Source organism: Cyprinodon tularosa, unplaced genomic scaffold, assembly GCF_016077235.1.
Source record: "Cyprinodon tularosa strain WSP-4 unplaced genomic scaffold, ASM1607723v1 ctg51, whole genome shotgun sequence".
NCBI lineage: Eukaryota > Metazoa > Chordata > Actinopteri > Cyprinodontiformes > Cyprinodontidae > Cyprinodon > Cyprinodon tularosa.
Window position 1 is genome coordinate 4,198,161 of NW_024039241.1, and position 20,933 is coordinate 4,219,093.

A 20,933-nucleotide genomic window follows, 5' to 3' on the forward strand; every position below is an offset into this window, starting at 1 on the left:
CGCCCCCTCCATAACTTGACACACACCTAGATGCCTTGGCTCATCTCATAATATCACTACAAAGCGGGTCTGATGATTTTTTCCATGACTCTATAGACTTGCCATGACTCCCTTTTTTGTCATTGTTGTCACATCCTTTACAGCAGTTTTAAATGAAACTTTTATTGTATTTTTGAAAACAAACAGGTGCCTATAAAAGGTTTTGCCTATGGAACTGTTCATAAAACCATGTTAATAAAAACAATGTGTGGCAATGCATAGGTCAGTATGCAGTAAAATGTTAAATTAAATTAAAATCATTTCCCAGTTAGTTAATACACTATGGTTGAAAAAAAAAAAGAAGCTATAATTCAATGCAAATGGCATTATGATGTAAAATATACTGACCCAAAATTGTAAGCCTTTATTCAGAAAGCAAACATATAGTTCTCTATAAATGCTTCTTTGGATTATGAGTTTTAGAGTAGGATTAGGACTGATCCTTTATCCGCACTCCCTCTGGACAGTGCCTCTTTCCCTCAAAGGGCCAGACAGACCTTGAGATGCATGGCACGATAAAAGGTAACTTAAATTAGCCTCCTTAAACAGTCTGCCTGTTTCATGATTGACAGGAGCAGAGGTCATATTCATATTTACTCTCTTAGAAAAACATGAGATTTTAAAGAAACATAAGAATGAAAAAGTACAAATACTGGAACAAAAAAAACGGTCCAGTAAGTGAATAGCCGATGCAGGAAGAAAAGAGACCGGCAGCATAATGCATTAGGCTATTCGAGGGAATGATGGAATACATAAATGCATTAATACAGAAATTGAATTTTGAAGCCAATCTTTTGTGCTTGGGAGAATTTTTTCTTTTTTTTTTAACATTGAGGTAAGGGAGAAAATTATGCTTCAAGCCAAACACATCATATATAAATAATCTGTAAACCATGAAATACTATGCTTGCTATACAAGCCTTTTGTGTAGGGCTTAATTTTGAAACTAATGAATATGCGTAAAGCTGATAGAATAAAGCTGTTTCTTGCTTACCCCTTGTACACTCAAATATGTGATAGTTTGGATATTATGATACTTTATACAGTATTTTAAGATCTGCAATATATAAAAAAATAGTTCTGAAATGCAGAGAATGGAGAAAAGTTGATAAAACTATCTATATATATTGTAGATGTTTGTAATTAGAGAGTACTTTGTTTATTTTTATCCACTTATCTCAGTGCATGTGCAGGTATAACTCTCACAATGTAATGGCTCAGAAGGTAAGACCCAGAATTCTGGCAAGAAAGACAGTGGAATACTTATAAAGCATTTATTCAAAAAATGACTGAACGAATTTGCAGTGGCGGCATGGAGCGGCTAGGGCTTCTGAGGCAGGAACATCTATCGAGGTGTAACCCAGGTTATTGACTACAATAATCTGACAGAGGATGATCTGGTTTGACTGTACAGTCCGTGCCCAGAGAACAAGGATGATTCCAGCCGGTTCATCTGACAAAACACAGCGGATGCTGCCGGAGTTCCAGATGCGAAAGCCTAGAAGGCTGCAGAGCTGACAGGAGATCAGATCTGGGCAGAAAAAGGAAGGGAAGATAATCCACAGGGCGAAGTCAAGAGGCAGATCCAGGTTCAAGCAACAGAAGAATCCAACAGGGGTCTAAAGGCACATCAGGCAAACAGATCAGACAGGGGCAGGCAGGTTCAAAGGACCAAATAACGGATAAGGATTAGTCAATCAGAACAGAATAGAAACACTAGAAAACTCTCAACACCAAAGGCTCAAGAATAATCTGGCACTGATGACTGTGCCGAAGAAGTTTAGATAGAAGCAGGAACAGGTGAATCAGATGAGCAGTGATGAGTAACAAGCAGAGCTAGACAGGTAAATAAAATGAACATCAAGCCAGCCAACAGCATCAAAATGATAACACTCAGTGCAGAGTAAAATGGGTTTGAAAAGTGCAACTGTCCATCTGATCATTTTACCTTCCCTTACCCTTGGAAATGATGATGGGCCATGTTTGAAATGCAGTCCTTCAATCTACAACATTTCATCAGTTGTTGCAGTTTAAGTCAAGGTTGAACCTGAATTTAAGCAAATTTCCAGTTTACCCCATCATCCACCAATTTGTCATTTCTGTTTTTTTTTGTTTTTTAAGGACATATTTTCTAGACTCTCACAACAGCTATGTGCTGTTTAATACATAAAAGCAGTAAATAAGTATAACCCTTCACCCATTGTACTCATCAAGCAGTCTTAGTAATTGGCTGATTGCAGCCAATAGAAATCTCTGATTCAATTTATCTTAAAACTGAGAATGTTTTACTCCAGAAAGGCTACGGCCTCCACTTAATCATGGGGGAATAGTTAAACTTAGAACAGATGTCCACTGATATCCCCTGCAAGGACAGGAAGCAACAAAAAAGTATTGCTAAAGAAAATGGAGTGTTGTATATAACATATAAATAATATGAATAAAGGTAAGTTAAAGGAAAAGGTGTGGCAGAGGAAGGAGCAAAGGTGCGTGAATAACTTCATCCTTAAGAGGATGTAAGGTATAGACTTTTTAAGACCTTGGGAAATTTTTCTCTGCTGAGACCAGCTAGGGAACAAGCTTTAAAAGCCACCACACAAAGACATGAACCAGAAATCTACAGAAACTTGTTTAATTTTCTTGTTTCTTCTTTTCTTGTGTCTTCTTTCACATTTATTCTTGTTGTCTTTAACAACCCCTGAACCAGAGAGTCAAAATTGTCCTAAGAAAATTGATACAAAAGAGAATGAAACTGTTCCTCAGTACACTGAAAGGTAAAAATGAATTGTCTATATATATATATATATATATATATATATATATATATATATATATATATATATATATATATATATATATATTCTCAAGGTCCCATTGTCTCAAGGAAGGCTCCGATGACATCATTAGTAAAGTTGCTTGTCATCCATTGTAAAGTAAGCTCTTGGTTTAATTACCTGTAAGTGATAACAATCTAAATTGACTTAAATTCTTAAGATATCAATATGTGTACATTTCATCTATACATTTAATATTTTTATATTGAATTACTAAATTAAGTAAACTTTTGGATGGGTTTCTAAATCGATGATACAAACAAATATGCTCTGTGGAGGAAATTTGCCTCTATACCCTATAGTGTTTTGGAGGCAACAGTTAAATTTTCTTGGATAGCTCTAAAACACAGTTGTACCTATACCAACATGTGTTGTTTAATGTTCAACTACTTAACTTTAAAGAACATAGATATTTTGCATTAGAATCTTCATGCAAGATTATCAAAAACAAAGGAAAACATAACTCCTCTTTGTCTTGAATTCACCCTTTATTTGAACCTATGAAGGTTGCATAGTAACGCATCTCTATTGCATTGAAATTCACTAATCCATTTTTATTTTGTTGGTTTTATTTAAATCTTGCTTATGAACCGAACCCTGTGTGTTTGAAAAAGAGATTGATTCCGATGGCATTGTTTGCGCGCAGCGTTAGGACCCAGAGAGGCTGATGCTGCTGCTCTCTGCAAAAGCAGCATGGACGCATTTGTATGCGCCTGGCACTCCACTCTCCGTCGCTGCTCTAACTGCACTGTAGTCCGCATAATGGCTTAGGATATATTCTTTTTTCTATGGAAAGGATACGAAATGTCAATGGACTCTGCTTTTTTCTAAAAAATGATCCTTCCCTAGACGTTTTTCGCCGGCTCAAGCCGCTCTGTTATTAGTTGAAGAGTCCCCTCATCTTTCTGCTGTTCTCGTTCTCATCCAAGCGCGCTGCTAACAAAAGTTTTACCAAGCCGTCGTTATGGAGCTGTTCTTCTTTTAGGGGGGGTTATTTGAATCTTTCCGTCGTTCTGGAGAGGTGAGTAATGCTTTCTTTCTGTTAGAGATTGCACTTAGAAAGAAGCCATCAGAGCTTACAGATAAACTCTGCTTGCTGGTATGATTTCTTACACTATGAGAAAGATAGGGCTCCAGAGGTGGCGTAACCAGAATATGGAACATGCGTAAATGTTTGTCATTAAGTTTAGTGCAACTTCTTTTACGGTTTTGACACTTTAACCCACAATTTAATGTAAATGATTCCGTTTCTAATGGCATCAGATAATTGATTCTGATAACATTTTGCAGCTTACATGGTTCTGTGCTTATGAGCGCCTGCGTTACTTGTCAACGCAGCCTGTTGACTGACAGACTGACAGGACTCACGGCTTTCTGGGAGCTGTTCTTTTCCCGTGGTGCTGAAAGTTTCCCAGCTGGCCACATGGCTTTACGCAGCGAGGAACGAGGAGAAAGAAACAAGGCGTAGATGGGCACACAATCTGTCGTTTAAACAGGCAGACATGTGGGCTTCGAAAAGCAAAACGTTAGGATCTTTCTCTTTGTCACCGAATCTGCTAAAGGTGAACCTCCCTCCTGTTTGGGCGCTGATTTCGAGAAGTAATATGGGATCCCAGCGGGTATCAGACGTTGAATGAAATTAAAGTGTGCATCTGTACAGTTTTATCAGTTATATGTATATTATCATAAATACAATTTATTTTTCTTTCTTATTTTGTCTATTTTTTGCTTTTTTGGACTTCAGAGATAAAACCGTTTTACGTTGAAACCGCAACCTTATAAACAAGATACAACTGATTATAATCATCATTTAGTAAAAACAGAAAAAAGGGGATAAAATCCCGCATTTACGCAATAAATTACATGGTTAATGTGACACTCCTGGCGTCAGGGAGATATCTATAGTGATCTCATACACAGGTGGAGAGCTGCTATTTTCTACTATTTGGTCTCTGCAGTAAACGACAGGAGTGATTTAGAGAACAAGTCACTTCTCAAAGAAGCCCAAGTCATTTGCTATTTTCTTACAGTAAATTGATCGAAAAGATAATGTGGCGCCACCAAGGGGGAGAAAATGGGGCAACGGCTACTATATATTTGCTGGTCATCCTGCTGCTCTCCAAATCCCAACCCCGCCACTATTACTGTACATTTCTCAACATATATTTGTTTTCTTTATCTGTGTACTTATTTTCACATCATTTGTTGTGTCCTTAATACTATTACAATTTCAATTTCAAACATCAGTTACTTATCCTAAGCTTTGCCCCCTACTCTACATATGATTAAGATCTAATATGTATTATAACAATCATTTGGGGTTTGTCATCCCAACATTTTTTAGTGACCACCATATGGATGAAAGAATGCTTCCTAAAGATAGACTTGGCTGCTTTTGAATATTTATGCTCAAAGAAAACAGCCATTTGGTAGAAACCACTGTAGTGCCACCATCAATCTTCATAGTTGGCAAGTTATAGGCTGCAGACTGTCTACCAGCAGACAGTCCTTTAACAAGCTTATTAAAGTTTTTTATACTTTATTCACTTAATAAAGACTAAAAGTGCAAATATTTTAGTTTTGTTTTTTAACCAGTTTTTGGTTTTAGTAGATATAAATGCTGCTCTCTCCATAGTTGTATTTATTTGTGCATTTAAATGAAAAATATATATAGCATTGTTGCATTTTTATAAATACAATAATCAGTGTATTTAGCAGCAGTAGGGATAAACCCTGACAGACATGTTCCACTATCAATATACAATCATAGAATAGAATTGTGTCATTTTGAATTAAGATCATTATACAGTTAGCGCATACATCCCATGCCTACAACATAAAAGAACACTTTATATATCATGCTATGATTTATTTATTTAATGTTTTAACAATTAATTACTTTAGTAATGTGTTGTCTTTTTCTTTTCTGTCACAGTGGACAACACACTCAATACATTTTCGTTATCAAAAGAAATTGTTGAATAAAAGGCATTAACTTGCATCAAACTGGTGAAAATCGGTTCTGTAACTGTGATGAAATACTGTAAAGCTCTGCAGAAATAAATGAGAATTTAAATTTTTTTCTCAAGGGAGGGGGGGTGGGGGTTTCCAAAAAAGTAGCTTTATGTGCTTGTTTGCTTGTTGAATACTGCAAACCGCCGCTCACACATCTGAGGTTGTCTCAATAAGTCTTTCTAATCCAGAGAGGAAAACCAGATATGCCTTCATGGCAAATTTGGGGCTTATCGGCAGACATGGAAATTTTAGTGTGGCAGTCTGAAGCACAACATTAATAGATTTCATCTAACAGGATTATGGCGATATTTGGGAAATGAGACAGGAAGCAGAAAAATGGAGAGGACATTATTACCAAGTGAGATAAACCAACAACACTAACTAATGTGTGAATAATGATTCTTTCAAAGAGACACGGGCTGAACACATGAATCCATCAGAACTGCAGAGCTGAATAAAGCTGTGCTTGCAGTCATTGTTCCTGTTCGTAAAAGATTCTCGCTCATTTATATTCACAGATTCAGTAATATGATTGAAAGAGATCTAAGAAAAATGAAAAACCTAAACTTTTTTAGCATCGAGGACATTTCTGTCTAGACACTTGAAAAAAAAACATAATAGCCTCTTGTCAGGTGTAAATGATAAAGGAAGTTGCCATTCCTCTCCTTCATCTTCCTGCATCCTAAAGACACCTGAACGCCCCAAGCTTGATGAGGATTGATTTTCATTTTATTGTTTTTATTTTTCATTCTTCTGTCAAAACTCATGAAAACCAGTGTCCTGCAAGGCTGCCTGATTGAAAAACTCAAGTTTCCCCGCACATTTCCTGTCTGTGGCTTCTGCCCAAAGAGCCCTGAGGCTGTCACTCCTAGATCATGGACATCCTATTCCCTCCGACACCTGACCTCAAATGCAAAAGGTCGAGTGCTGCTAGTCATCATGAGATCTCATCATTTTCACATGATGCTGTCATTTTGGGTGCCCTGTGGATGGCATGCAAGTCACTTTTGTTGATGAGTCAATTAGTCATGTTTGAAAGAAAATAATGGGTTCTTTTTACGTTTCCTTTTTTTTTTATTGTCCCCATAAAGGTCCACTGCAAAATAATATTGGTTTAAATCATCACAAAATATTGCCTTAAAAATTAATAATTTCAAATATTTTTATACAATTTGTGAGAGTTTTTTTGGATGAAGCAAACTGTTTTATTGACATGAGTTTGTTCGATACTGTGAGAAAAAGAAAAACAGATTTAGCCATCACCAATAGGGAAAGCAAAAAAAATATAAGAATGGAGCCAGCAGTGTGAGAACGGAAGGTGATGATCAAAGATGTGGAGATTAAAAAATCTATGATTGCCTCTCAAGGAAATTGTGTTTTGTGTGAATAGAACTCAGTTTTCCTCACCTTGTGGAGTTTTGTGCTGATAAGTACTTTGGGGATGGCTGTATACAAATCGGTCTCAAAGTGCTTACATGCATGTGCACAGTGCTACTTCAGGTTGACTTTTTTGTAGTGCCTTGCAAAATAATGTATAGTTCTGGAAACTTTTTAACATTTTCTAATGCTAAAAACAGAAGCTGCAAAATGTTTCATTTCCACTGAACAAGACTGAAAGAGGAATCAAAGGATGTCTCGGGATTCCTGTACAGCCAGGTGGTCAACACTAAACAGACTAAAAGAGACTTGCAGCAAAACTGTGGCAACAGGCACTTAGATTTAAGTTTCCATTATAAGGCACATTAAAGGGGCAGATCGCCTCCATGCCTGACCAACAGGATCCACACTGCTAGTTATCAAACAGTGAAATGGAACTCTAGTCTGTTGTCTGATGGAATAAAGCATATGCTTATATGATACCATGAATATACTGTAGTGAGCATGGTGATTGCTTAATGATGCACACAACATTCCTTGGAGAAAATGTTGTTTGCATGGAAGGAAACGGAAGGTTGGGAATTATTGGACCTTCCAAATAAACAGTGATCCTAAGTGCATCTCAGAGTATCACTTTCATAAGCTACTTGACTTAGATGATTAATCATCCATTGTCCACCAGTCGGTCCCTAGAGGCATAAAGGAGCCAATATTTTTTAACCAATAGCAACAGTTTAGGGGTAAATTTCTGTTTCAGATATAATGTGGGTTTGTAAAAAACAGGACACCTTTGACTTTCAGGTTTTGGCTAAATTAATCATTAACTTTTTTTAAATGTGGTCCGTGGCTGTTAAGCAACAGGTCTTAGCAGCAACAGGATTTGCTAAGAACTAAAGATGCTTGTCCTGAAAGTCATTAAATAATAATCGTCTACAGACACTTTGTATTTTGTTTTGTATAATTTGTTCAGTATAATTACTAATAACTCATAATTACTAAAAGCTCCTAATCTTTAATTTTGCCAATAAACCTAATTTATACTAAATGTTGAGTACTGCAAGGTTTAACTGTGTATGAGGGATGTATTGCTTGTTTTAATTTATTTATGGCTGAGCATTTTTGTTTTACATTTTTTGTGAAAAGTCACTCCTAAAGAAGAAGCTTCAGAACAAGTGTCTGATGGTAAACTGATATAGAGTTCCATTGAGTGTGAAATTTATTATATAAAAAGTGTAGCAGAGGGTGTTTTTATTGATTTCTCTTCAGATGAATTCAGTGCAGAACTGCAGTGATGTAACACACACAAAGCATGATCCCTGTTGCCGGTTTACATTCTCAGTTTTTTTCCAGACTGTAGTAAATGTTTTCTGCAAAGATGGGAGATTACTGCTTACCACTTGGTGGTATGATCTTGGGGTGTTTTGGTTTTACGTTATTATTTTATTTTTTTTAGTTTGAATGTTTCATTGAATATTTTTCTAGTTCAGTTTTCTTTGAATTAGAGGTTCACTTTCCCTTACTCTCTTTAGTCCCCCACAGCTGTTTCTAATCCCATGATTATCTCACCTGCATTTATTATCATCCTCAACTCCAGTAGCCCAGTATTTATGCTCCTGTTTTTTTTATTGTTTCCTGCAGTAATTTTCCATTACACTCAGTTACTCTGTTAATACTCTATGGGCCGGATTTATCAAAGGTTTGCGTGTATTAAAACGTGAGCTATTTCACTGCGCACGCTAAAAAATGTACAAACTGATCTATCAACAGCGTGCTAAAAGGATTTGGTCTTTAAAACGTGCTAAATAGCGTCTCTTATCCATTTAGTACTTTTTCTGCAATGAATATTCAATATAGGGCGTTTACACGCAAAAGTGCGTCTTGTGGGAGGAGAACATGTAAATATATTAATTTAGCACTCGCAAAGTGATTTATCAAACCTGAAAGCAATTTTGCTAACGGTATCTGACTCTATATTTAACACGTTTCAAAAGAAGGTGCAAATGGTCTGTATGCGTAATTGCGCACACATGGCAGCGGTTATTGCCGCAAGAAGGAGACATTGAAATGAAGCAAGGAGACGCAGAGAACGCATTTTTTCACTCCGTGTGAATATTTTTGGAATGAACGAGGAAACGATCATCAAAACATATCGTTTATCCAGCATTGCCATTTTGGAGCTGTTGGGGGAACTCCGAATGGATTTGGAGCCAGCCACAAGGAGTACCCACGCAATACCAGATATCACGAAACTCCTTGCAACGTTGCACTTTTTTGCATCTGGGATCTGGGATCTCCCAATCTGTCCGACGTTCTAAATGCCATGTCGCCCTGACGCCCTACCGGAGAACCCCGACACCCTGCGCCTGTGGAGCAACATGCCAATGCAGTCATCTTATCCACAGTCACTTCTTGTGAGCCATTTGTTATGTGCATTTTTCTACAGGCCGATACAAAACACCTGTTTTTTTTTTTTGTTTGTTTGTTTTTTTCTTACTGCGGTGAAGTAGAAATTCAGCCACATACCACCTTAGGGAATAAAGGTTGCCAAAGTTTATATATATATATATATATATATATATATATATATATATATATATATATATATATATATATATATATATATATATATATATATATATATCTTTTTTTTTGGAGGGGGTGGTGTCACTGTAAGATTAAAATTTCTTAATGCACTAGTTTGCACAAACTACAAACTACTTTGCCGCAAACCACAAAACGCGCAAAACCATCATTTAAATAGGGCGTCTCCAACAGTTTTGCACCTGCCACCAGTTACGCAATCGCTCTTGTTAAATCACCCGCAAACCATGGTTCAGCCCCTCGCGCAAAATTCCACTTTGCGAGCGCAAATTACTGCACGCAAAATTGGATCTTGATAAATCCGGCCCTATGTCCTGTTTGCCCTCTTCAAGATTTGTAAGTTTTCATTTTAGCTGTTTGCCCTTTGTACTGGTTAATAGTGAATGATTAGACCTTGACTTAATATACCTCGGAAAGGGATGGATCCTCTCTCTTTATTCTCATGAGAAAAACACTGAAAAGAAATCTGCCTGCTCCAAGCCTTTCCCACAGGAAAATCTTACAAAATGGTGGTCAGACGACTGTGTCGCACAACTAAAATAAACCTTTTATTCACATGATATACCTAAATAGACTAGTTTAGCTTCTTTTACCTAACCAGGTAAGATTATATTGAGATTAAAACCTCTTTTCCACGAGTGACCTGGCCAAAACAGTTTATCAAATACATGGTTATATAAAACAAAATAATAAAACAAACATATTTCAATACACCATAGATAGCAAGATGATAATATTTAATTATGGTTTTTACTCTTTCATTTATGAAAATTTTGAATTTCTCCAGAGATTTTTCTTTTCAAGTCTTTAGTGCATCATGCCATGTTGATGGGGTGGAGAAATTATAATTTTTTTTTTTTTTGCCAAGTTCTGTCCAGAGATATTGTTTCTATTAACAAACTCGAAAATACTCATATAACTTAATTGAGCAAAAAGTGCAGTCCAGAGAACAACATAGAGGAAATAATGTTATAGGCAGCCCAATCCAAGTCCTAAACAAACAAAAATTTACAGCAACATTTTTCTATATTCCTGCTACTGTAGTTAATTTACTTAAATGATGGAATGGATTTCTATATTACCATGAAAATAACAACTAACATGAACTTCATAAATCTATAAATACACTGGAGGTATTAAGATAAAAAAATAACCAACACCCACCTCTACCACAGGACAAAATGGAAGGTTGTGCGCGATGTAAACAATTAAACGAAAAAGAAGAAAACATAATGGGCTCCTGGTCTTAATGCCACCTGCTTATAAAAAATAAAAGAGGTTTCTAAAGTGTTTACAGTCAGTTACAGAAACAATATGAATCACAGCAGACATTTTGTGTCATTACATCAAAACAGAAGTAAAACTTGGTAACTTTCATCCTTAATTTCTGTCTTCATTGTGTTCCTCGTAACAAACTAGAAAATATGACAGTGTTGTAGGAAACACTTAAACGAATACTGCTGTTCTTTTCAAAGATTATTCATGCTGTAAACTGCATAATCCCTCCCTATGAAATGATAAGTGCTTGATCTGTCAGCAAGCTCAGCATGAGCATGTCTTGCATTCAGCTGTTGAATGCCTCATGTAATTGCTCAGAACACTTTCCTTCAAAGAAGATGCTTAAGATTTTTACTTTAAAAAATGTACTAAAGCCACATCAAAATGAAATGTCAAATCTAAAACAAGGAGTGAATGTTATTATAATGTAAATATAAAAATCCAAAACAATAAAAAAAAAACAGTCTCTGGAAGAAAATTATTCCATATGCTTTCCAACCTAATATAGAACCTTTAAAAAGTATTTAAACCCCTTAAAACCTTTTTTTTTTTTTTTTTTTTTTGTATAACCAACACACCAAGTAACACATTCTCATAATTCTTCAAAGATCTTAAATAATACTTTTCAAGACTTCATCAGAAAAGGGCATGACAATAACGCCAAATCTTTAAAGCAAATCCCAGTAGTAACTCTACAGAAGAGGCAGAGACCAACAGCCAATACACAGAACCTGTTGACAGTACAACTGTTAGTGATGTACTAAGCACGAAGCCACAAGCCAATAATACTTTGGTCAGATGACACCAAAATTTTGTGTTTTAGTCTGCATACAAATATCTATTAAAGGCAGAAAACACACACCATAATCCATTATGATGCAGTCAGTATTGTGCTGTTCGGAAGATTTTCTTTAGCAGAGACATTAGATAAAATAGGGAGCTGGATGGAGTTGAAAACGAGGCAAAGAAAACCTATCCCTAAATACACAGCTAAGAGTAAATTAAGTTTGAAAGACAAGGTATGTTACTTCATTTTAAATATTTAGTACAAACCAAAGAAAAAGAAAAAAAGGAACACGTTTTGCACATCCAATGCTATTGTTTTAAAAGCAATTTTATATTGAGATTCTGATTAAAGTGCATATTTTGAATACAGCATTACATGTACACATCTGAGTAAGGTAAAGAAATTCTCTCTCCTAATACAAGAGTAAAATTCATCCCCCTGCCCTGCAATGTGCCATATCTTGATTTCCTTAGCCCCTACCTTGCAGCAACACACTTGTATTGTCATAAAACTCTGTGTTAAAAGCCAGACACATTCTACATCAATGGCACCCACTCTACCCGGCATTTGGCAGGGTATCTGTGGTCTTTTATTTTGTGTTTCCTCTTGTGGTAAAGTGTTGCATTATTTATCAGGTTTTTAAAGCCATAAAACGGCTTGAATCCCAGTGGGAGGCAGTGGGGTGCTTTTCATTTTGAAGAGTTTTAACGTGTATTTTATACAGAGCTGTCCTGTACACGAACACATTTGGAAATGTGAGCTGAGATGGTAAAGGGCTAGTGACAGGAAATATGTTTCATCCATATTATGTTGAATTGTCTCCTTATTGAAATATGTTTACAAACAAACCTGCCTGTCTTCACCTAGCTTCCATTTTGCTCTGATAATAACTGAGATCTTTCTGCATGGAGTTCGTTCTTCCTGTACATGCACAGGTTCTCTCCAAATACTCCAGGTTCCTCCCACAGTTCAAAGGCATGCATGTTATGTTTATTGATTGCGCCTGGAATTCTCCTTAGGCAGGAACGATGTAGGTATGATTGCTTGTCCAGTGTGTCTCTTGATTTACTTAAGAGTATCGCTCTGCAGGGAAGGGCGTCTTATTAAACATTCAATACACACCAGAAGTTGGTGTGTATTCCCACAGGAATTTAATGAAGTAATATTAAATCTAATCACTTAAGGTTAAGGTTTCTAATCCATCAATATCATAGTTTCCAATATCCAAGATGGATTAAGTTGACTTAAAAAAGTATGAAAACTAGTTGTCTCAAAAAGATTATTTTTGTGAACTTAAAAATGTTAATATGTGCAAGTTGTGCACTTCAAGTTTGCATAACTCCATGGAGTTAATAATCTTGAGTAGGCTTAGCTAAATAGAGACGGTAAGCTCCTCACATTTCCAAATTCTCCATGTTAATCATGCATTTCTTCATTTGATATTCTACAAAACTTTTAACTGAGAACACTGTTACTTTTTATCTAGGTTAAATATTGAGGTTGGATTAAATAATCAACCACCACATCACAGTGATCCATTTCTTACGATTCTCTGATTTATAAGATTTGATAGATCTGATTAATTATAACAGCAACTTTGCTGATTCAGTTGTCTGGTCATACCCATGGTCAGAAAATCAGTCAGTGAGGTTACACTGATTCGTATGAGTCTCCTCTTCTTTCAAATACTTAATTTATATGTGCAGACTCACCCTAAATATATTTTCATGCATTATTTTGTGATCTAACACTTCACAACACTTTTCCAATTGATTAAAATTAAAATTGAGTATAAACAGCAAGTTGATGAGGATGGAGTTTATGGAGGACCAATCCTGCCATAGTTAAAATACATAAAAAAATAAATAAATGAATCATAAATATAAATGTTGGTATAATAATGGCTTGAAATTTAAACCACTGAGCCTTTAAATACAACAAACTTATAACAATTTGAGATATCACTGATTCTTGAAACTTTGGCAAAAACATGTCCCACTAAGAAAAGTGCTAATTCTGTTGGAAAGAAATAAAATTTTCATGAATAAAAACAATCAAGGTTATAATCAGGGGGTCCTTTGCACAAATGCAAGGTTCTTTTAAAGTTTTTTTATTTTATTGTTAATTTAATGATTATATGCTGGCCCATTGCCTATAAAATCAGTTGTCCTTGGATAGGAGATAATCATTTCAACTTGATTAAAAAAACAAAAAGTAATAATTGAATTGAATAATATCTTTACCAAATGAAAGGGTACATTTTAATATGTATTTAAAACTACAAACAGTGAGTTTTGAACAATAATAACCATTATTTTGTGATTGTTCAAAATGTGTCCCACATATTTGTCACCACCGTCAGATATTTATAAAAAGCAATAAAATCAGGCAACTAAAAGGTCAACTACATGCCTGAGGACCCCATTTTCAAATCTTCAGCTCTACTGGATGCCTTAAGGTCACTCAAGCTCCTGTAGGTTTGCTATTTTCTCTTAAACTTGTTCATATTTTTTGGACACTGCTAATGTCACAACCATAACATGTCAACACCGTCTCTTTTGTATAAAAAATATTAGATTAGATTATGACATAAATGTTTACTTTTTAAGAAGAGGTCTAAAGTAGCTAGCAACAGAGGGGAAACAAGATGGCTAATGTGAACAACTCATGCATATCATGTGAAAGAGTAGGATTTTGTCACCACCGTCAGACGTCACCACCGTCAGATTTTCTGTCTGACGGTGGTGACGCACAGTCTGACGGTGGTGACAAAAAACTACAAATGGTTCTCAATGGAGGCTAGAAAATAATTGTTGATCTGTAATGTTTCATTAACCTCTTTTATATTTTTATTTATGTAATTCCGCCTAGATTTCTTACATATTGTATAACCCTAGGGGATGGGGTGTGCCTTCCCTGTCTCTCAATTCACTATTATGCCATGTTCATTTGGTTTACATCATTTGGGATGCACATAGTGCACCTACTACCTACCTACATAGCACATAGTATACAATATTCCTTGTAAGCTATGGCAGGGCAACATTTAACCAAATCTAACATTTACTGTAATTCCCCCCAATTTCATAGTCATTACACTCAACTTTGACTTTATGTATTTTAGGAAGTTATGGCTAGGAAGCAGCTATCTGTGAAGGAAAGAAGGAAAAGAAACAGGGAATATCAAAAGAAGTGTGAAGGCCTACTGACAAAAAACCTACATATATTCAAGCAATTACTCAGAAGGTTCAAAATTTCTACCATAATGCAGCACGAATGACAACTGACAAACAGGACACAATCACACGCAAGAAAATAAAGCATCAGAGAATGATTCTGACTGATAATGATATTTCTTAATTGTACCTTATATTCCTTGAAAAATATTTGTCACAGTGCTCATGATTGTTATTTTTTGGACCAAATAGTTAAATAAAGTTAATAAGCAAGAAACCATTGACTTGAATTGTATACAGTTTGGAATTGTATGTTGAAATGAGGCCACTGTCACCACCGTCAGTTCTAAAGTCACCACCGTCAGAGGGCTTTTTATTCGTTTTAAATTAATATGCTTGCAATATGTTTCTTCAGTGCTGTTCTCTCATTAAAGTAATGGTCTCTTTTAATACAAAAATATGTTTGTTAAATAAAAAAACATGACTTTTTCTATTTAGGCTTAAAGTAAACGTTATCTGATGTTAGATATTTTAAAGGACTACACATGATACAGTTAAAAAAAATTAACAAAAATGATTATTCAACATTTAACAGCATAAATGTGTGCTAACAATGCCAGATAAAGATTTAAAAACTCTAAATACTTATTAGACCAAATAAAAAAAAAATAATTAGCTTTTTATTGTGTCTGATGGTGTTGACAAAAACAAAGTAATACCTGGAAAAATGCCTATTTTATGAAAGAAATACAAAATGAGGAGGTTGCACCTGTACACTGCTGAACAGCCAAGACCTTGGTCTATAACAATATACCTTCAGATTTTGTAATCCAACTAACTTTTTATTTTCAAAATTAAAACCTGTTTTATCCAAATTCCCAAGAATCAGTGATATATTTAAAAATTGCTTTAAATTATTTTGATATAATTTTATAAATTTTATATAGGAGTTTATATAGGGGTTCTGCCCTAAATTTCTAATCAATTAATTACCTTAAATTTTTAACTAAATGTTGTCTTTTACAGTGTAGAATTAGGGTCAGGTGGATAGTGTCAACCAAAGTTAATACATTAGTTTTTGGTATACAGACCTTAGCTATAGGTTTTCTCCAAAACATCCTGTGTGAACTTTTTTTTGTGTCTGTTTGAAAGAACTTGGCAAACATATAGACAAGTACAACAGACAGTAAACAGTGTTCTTTACAAATAGCAGTTTGGGGTCGTTTATGCAAAGGGAATATTGAAATTAACTAAATCTTGGAATCACATTAAGTTTTAAAATAATTTATTGAAAAGGATCAAAAGCTTTTTTCCATGGCGGAGCAGTTTTTAAAACTGTTGTCTTGCAGCAAAAGTGATATTTTTCCATGGAGTTGCATGTTCTCCCTATTCATCCATGGGTTCTGTCTGGGTACTCTGGCTTCCTCGCACAGTCCATAAGCTGATAGTTAGGTTAGTTAGAGTCTCTAAATTGCCCTTAGGTGTGAGTGGTGTGTGTGTGGTTGTATGTCTGGAGCAAGGCACCAGCCCAAACATGCACCCTGATGGATAAGTGGAAGAAGATGAATGGATTTGAAAGTTTAACTGAATTACTTCCCCTTTGCACTTCTGGTATGCATTTTAAAAATGTCTGCCCCTTGCTTCTGCAGAAGGTTGTCTCTGGATACCCTGATAAGCTCTCCAAGGCGTTTTAGTCAATAACTGCTTTAAATGGGCTCCTGCGCCCTTGTAAGAAAAACTAAGTATAGCCAGTAAAGAAATTTAAGCTCTAAAAAAGCTGTTTAACCTCAACTGACAATGAGTAGCTTCTCATTTCTTAAACATCTTGGTCTGAACACATTTACAGTAGTGTTGGAGAGAGTATCTACCAAATATTTGGTCCCGGAGGACTTTGCAAAAGATTGATGAAGCTATGCCATAGCAAAACAGAGTTATAAACAAAACAAATTACATCAAATAAAATGTAAGTGTGGGGATGTATTCAAAAACGCAACATTGTAAAACTGTTTATATATATATATATATATATATATATATATATATATATATATATATATATATATATATATATATATATATATATATATATATATACATATATATACGTATATATACGTATATAACATTGGTATTGTTTGTCTTAGACTGTATCTTTAAACACAGGCTCAAAGTTTGTGCGTGCTTAGCACTCCGTATTTGATAACCATTTCCATATAACATTAGGAAGAGTTTACACTTAGCTGATTTTTGATTGCATGACTTTGCTGCAGATGTGCGATCTGGTTTCATTTTTTATTGGATTTAGATTTACCCTCTAATTGTGCATGTGTGCACATTAATTTGTACGGTGCATTCGTAAACTTCCATCTCTCTTTGTAAGCCTTGCATGTGCCACATTCATTCTGTGAGATTTGTATCCGAAGCAGGGTCATCACTATGCAGCACATCATTGTGTCTGGGCCCCCGGCAGAGACAAAGGCAGTAGACACCCTCTTTTAGGCAGCTGAGCACAAAGCACTAACCTGTGTGTGTGTGTGTGTGTGTGTGTGTGTGTGTGTGTGTGTGTGTGTGTGTGTGTGTATCACTTTATTGTTAATGGTAGCTGAAAAATGGCACATGAAATAATCTGTGCAATAGATGCGTTGAAATGTTCCTTCTCATAGACAAGTCAAAATCAATGGTCATTATGCTTCCTGAATGGATGTGTGAGGAGTCTCTTTCTCCTTGTGTGGGTACACATCCTAGAGTAGTTGCGCCTTACTAATGAAGGGCTCGTTGCGGCCCCGTGGACATCGTTTGTCCCCTTTAATTACCTGGAGGTAGCGATTGTTATTCATGGTGAGGGGCAAGGGAATAGTCGTCTGCACACCCCCCTTCCCTTAGGCCCGCGTCTCTGAGCATTGATGTGGGAGGATGTGCAGAAAACAGATGCTACCCCATGATTTCTGAGTGTTTGTACTAATGATGAGCTTCACTAGGCTATCGTTCGAGCCTTTAATGGAGGTTCACCCTGATTTAGAGTCAGATTTTATAGATGGTGCTGCAGTTTCTGATTTTGTGTTTCACCAGTGGGGCTACTTACTCTACGCTGGCTCTGTTCCTTTATATCCCATATAAAGTTAAGGGGGAGAATGGCTTGTGTTAAGCGAAAAAGTACAATGCTCTGACTGTATGCATGTCCATTTTGCAAACACTCGCTGATTGCTGTTAATTTCTTAAAATGTTAAGATAAATTTGGGGAGACTTGAAAATATTGAGACAGATCAAGTCAACCACATTTATTTATTCCTTTCGAATGCACAAAAAAAGAACTCAAAATAAAAATAAAAAAGGAAAGTTTTATCATCAAACAAATGTAATTTAGCCATATCCTCATAAACAGGAGTGGGAAGAAAAATTTTGTGCATTATTTTGATTGTTTTTATTTGTATTTGTATCTGCAATTGAGTTGAACATGCAATGTCCTCATGTTAAGAGGGGGGTCTAAACCCCTTTTGCACCTGTTATCCATTGCGTACTCAATCTTTGTGTATCACCTGCTACACACCTATTGATTGCATGTGCAATTTTCTTTCATGCAGGAAATTTTGTGCTTCTTATTTGGAATCTCTCGATATCAGGCCAATATTATATCGGTCAGAAATGTTGACACGCAGACTACAAATATAAAAAGAGAACCTTCTTATATGCTCTTTCTTTCTTCCCTACATGGGTTGAAGTAAACTGCAAACAAGTTTGTTATTGTTTTCTTAAACTCCTGCTTTCTTCTGGGTTAGATTCCCCTTGTGACACATTTAGGGTGTCAACAAGTCCATAAGACCCTTTGCAGTGAATTTCTGCTGTTTTTCCATTGATCTATCAACGACTTCTCTGATATTGCTTTCCTTGCTAAGCGAGTTGCATCGACAGCCATATCTTGGTAGGTTTACAAAATCTAAATGTTGTTTTTGTAAATTTAATACTGCCTAGCAAAAGACTGGAGATGGTTTTATAGCCTAACCCTGCTTTATATCTCTTTGCATTTTCTTTTTTTGAAATGTACTCGATTGAATTTACTCTTCCCTTGTCAGTCTTAGACTCCATGTGTATTTTTGCAAACAATAGAGGAGGCTTTCCATCATTCAGCATCACCAGTGAGCCATTGGCGATCAGCACATTGAATAGAATGGCCTTTTTTGTGACCTAGAGAAATATTCACCAATGATGATGCTATTGTGAATAAATTAGCCTTTAGTCTTTATGATCTTGCTTTTTGATAACTTGCATTGAGATTAGGTTATACACAGGAATAGCAGTTTGATTTTCTGCCTTGCTTCGATAGTCTGAATCATAACTGTTGACTGGTATCTCTAAACTCCCTTGTTAATGTGTGTACATGTTTTGTCCTGTCTTTTCCTTTGCAATGGACTGGTAACCTTTCCAGGCCCTTGCCTTTTCTCTCTCCAAAAGATTGCTATAGATACCAGCTCCTCCATATATTACTAAATAGTATATTTCTGTGTGCTTTGCAAATAAGAAAAAGAAAGAGAAATACTCAAATGTGACCAGTTTAGCTCATTATCACAGAATTGTCACCAAGACACATAGTGGTCAGTATCGATAGTGGTGTTCAGGAGGGTCTACATATAAGTGTGGGATGAGATGTGTCCCACTGGCTGGCTTTAATTCCCACTGATGTCCATCAGACCCCTTGTCCCCTAAAGCTCTGACAGAAGGTGCTATTATTTTCTCATCACCCTGGTGGCCTGTGTCTCCTGGGAGTGGCTGCACCACATAACTGACAGGTCCGTAAACATGGCTGGTCCGTGGGTGACTGAGTGAGAGCTCACTGCAGTGATGATTTTGTCCCTCCTGTCTCACTGCTCTTTTCCCTCTACAGGCTTCTCATATCAGTGAATCTTTTTATCATGACCTGTTTCACCCTCAGACTGTCCAAAACAGTATCACCTGATATTCAGGATCAGAGGTCACCAGTATCCAGGTGAATTCTGGTATAGCTTTTGAATTTCATCTGCTGAACAAAAATCAACAGCTTTCTACTTTTGTTGTCACATTTCTTAAATCAAAAGATCTTTTTTTGGTTACGCTTTGCATAAGCCTTTGAAGCATTTCATCAGTTTGTTTAATGCAGCATCAGAATGTATTGCAGATATTGCATAGACTGCCACAGTCTGCTTCTGTGTCAGCAAGTCTCATTCCTGTATAACTAAGATGGATTACTATACCGCGTTTGCTGTCCCAGTGGTCTGAGAAAGGGTTTTGTTTTCTCCTGGGATGCTTTACTTCCTTCCATGTAAAGGATTTGAGTCTTTGCAGGTTATTTTAATTAAGAATGAAATGGAATGTGATACCTTTTTTTTCTCAATAAACTTTAAAATTTGTACATGCTATAAGAAGGAATTTGGGGCATTATTCCATTGTCTTGATAAACAGTTTGAAACAACAGCTTTTTAAGATTTGTCAGTATTCAACACTAAAGGGCTGGTTATACTCCCGCAGTAGTGTGTCGCAGTGAGCTTGTTGCAGGTATGACACAGACATTTGTGATTTATACCCAATTTTGAAGCTTGGGCCGCGCTATGTAATTCCACCCCACAACGCAAGAGGGACAATCATGAACTAGCTGTGGGTGTAGATACGGCTGGGGTGGAGAGGAAGTGGGGGCAAGGGAGAGGGAGAAAAAGAGCAGGGTCGCAAAAAGGGTACCATAATTCTCGCGCACCTCGCTCTTCTAGCTGGTCCATCTTCATGAGTCGTTTTCTACAATAGCGATCATACAAACAAAAAAAGCCGGTAATGTACCAAACAGGAAATGCGTATAGAATAGAG

At 36.1% G+C, this 20,933-nt stretch overlaps 1 long non-coding RNA gene across 1 annotated transcript in view; it reads left to right on the forward strand.

Moving 5' to 3' along the window:
- The first annotated feature begins 3,530 nt into the window (after nucleotides 1-3,530).
- The window catches only part of LOC119795369, a 105,380-nt gene continuing 87,977 nt past the window's right edge, over nucleotides 3,531-20,933 (forward strand). Inside the window, exon 1 of the long non-coding RNA XR_005282319.1 lies at nucleotides 3,531-3,891. This is a non-coding gene — a long non-coding RNA (uncharacterized LOC119795369). The remainder of the gene's footprint in view (nucleotides 3,892-20,933) is intronic.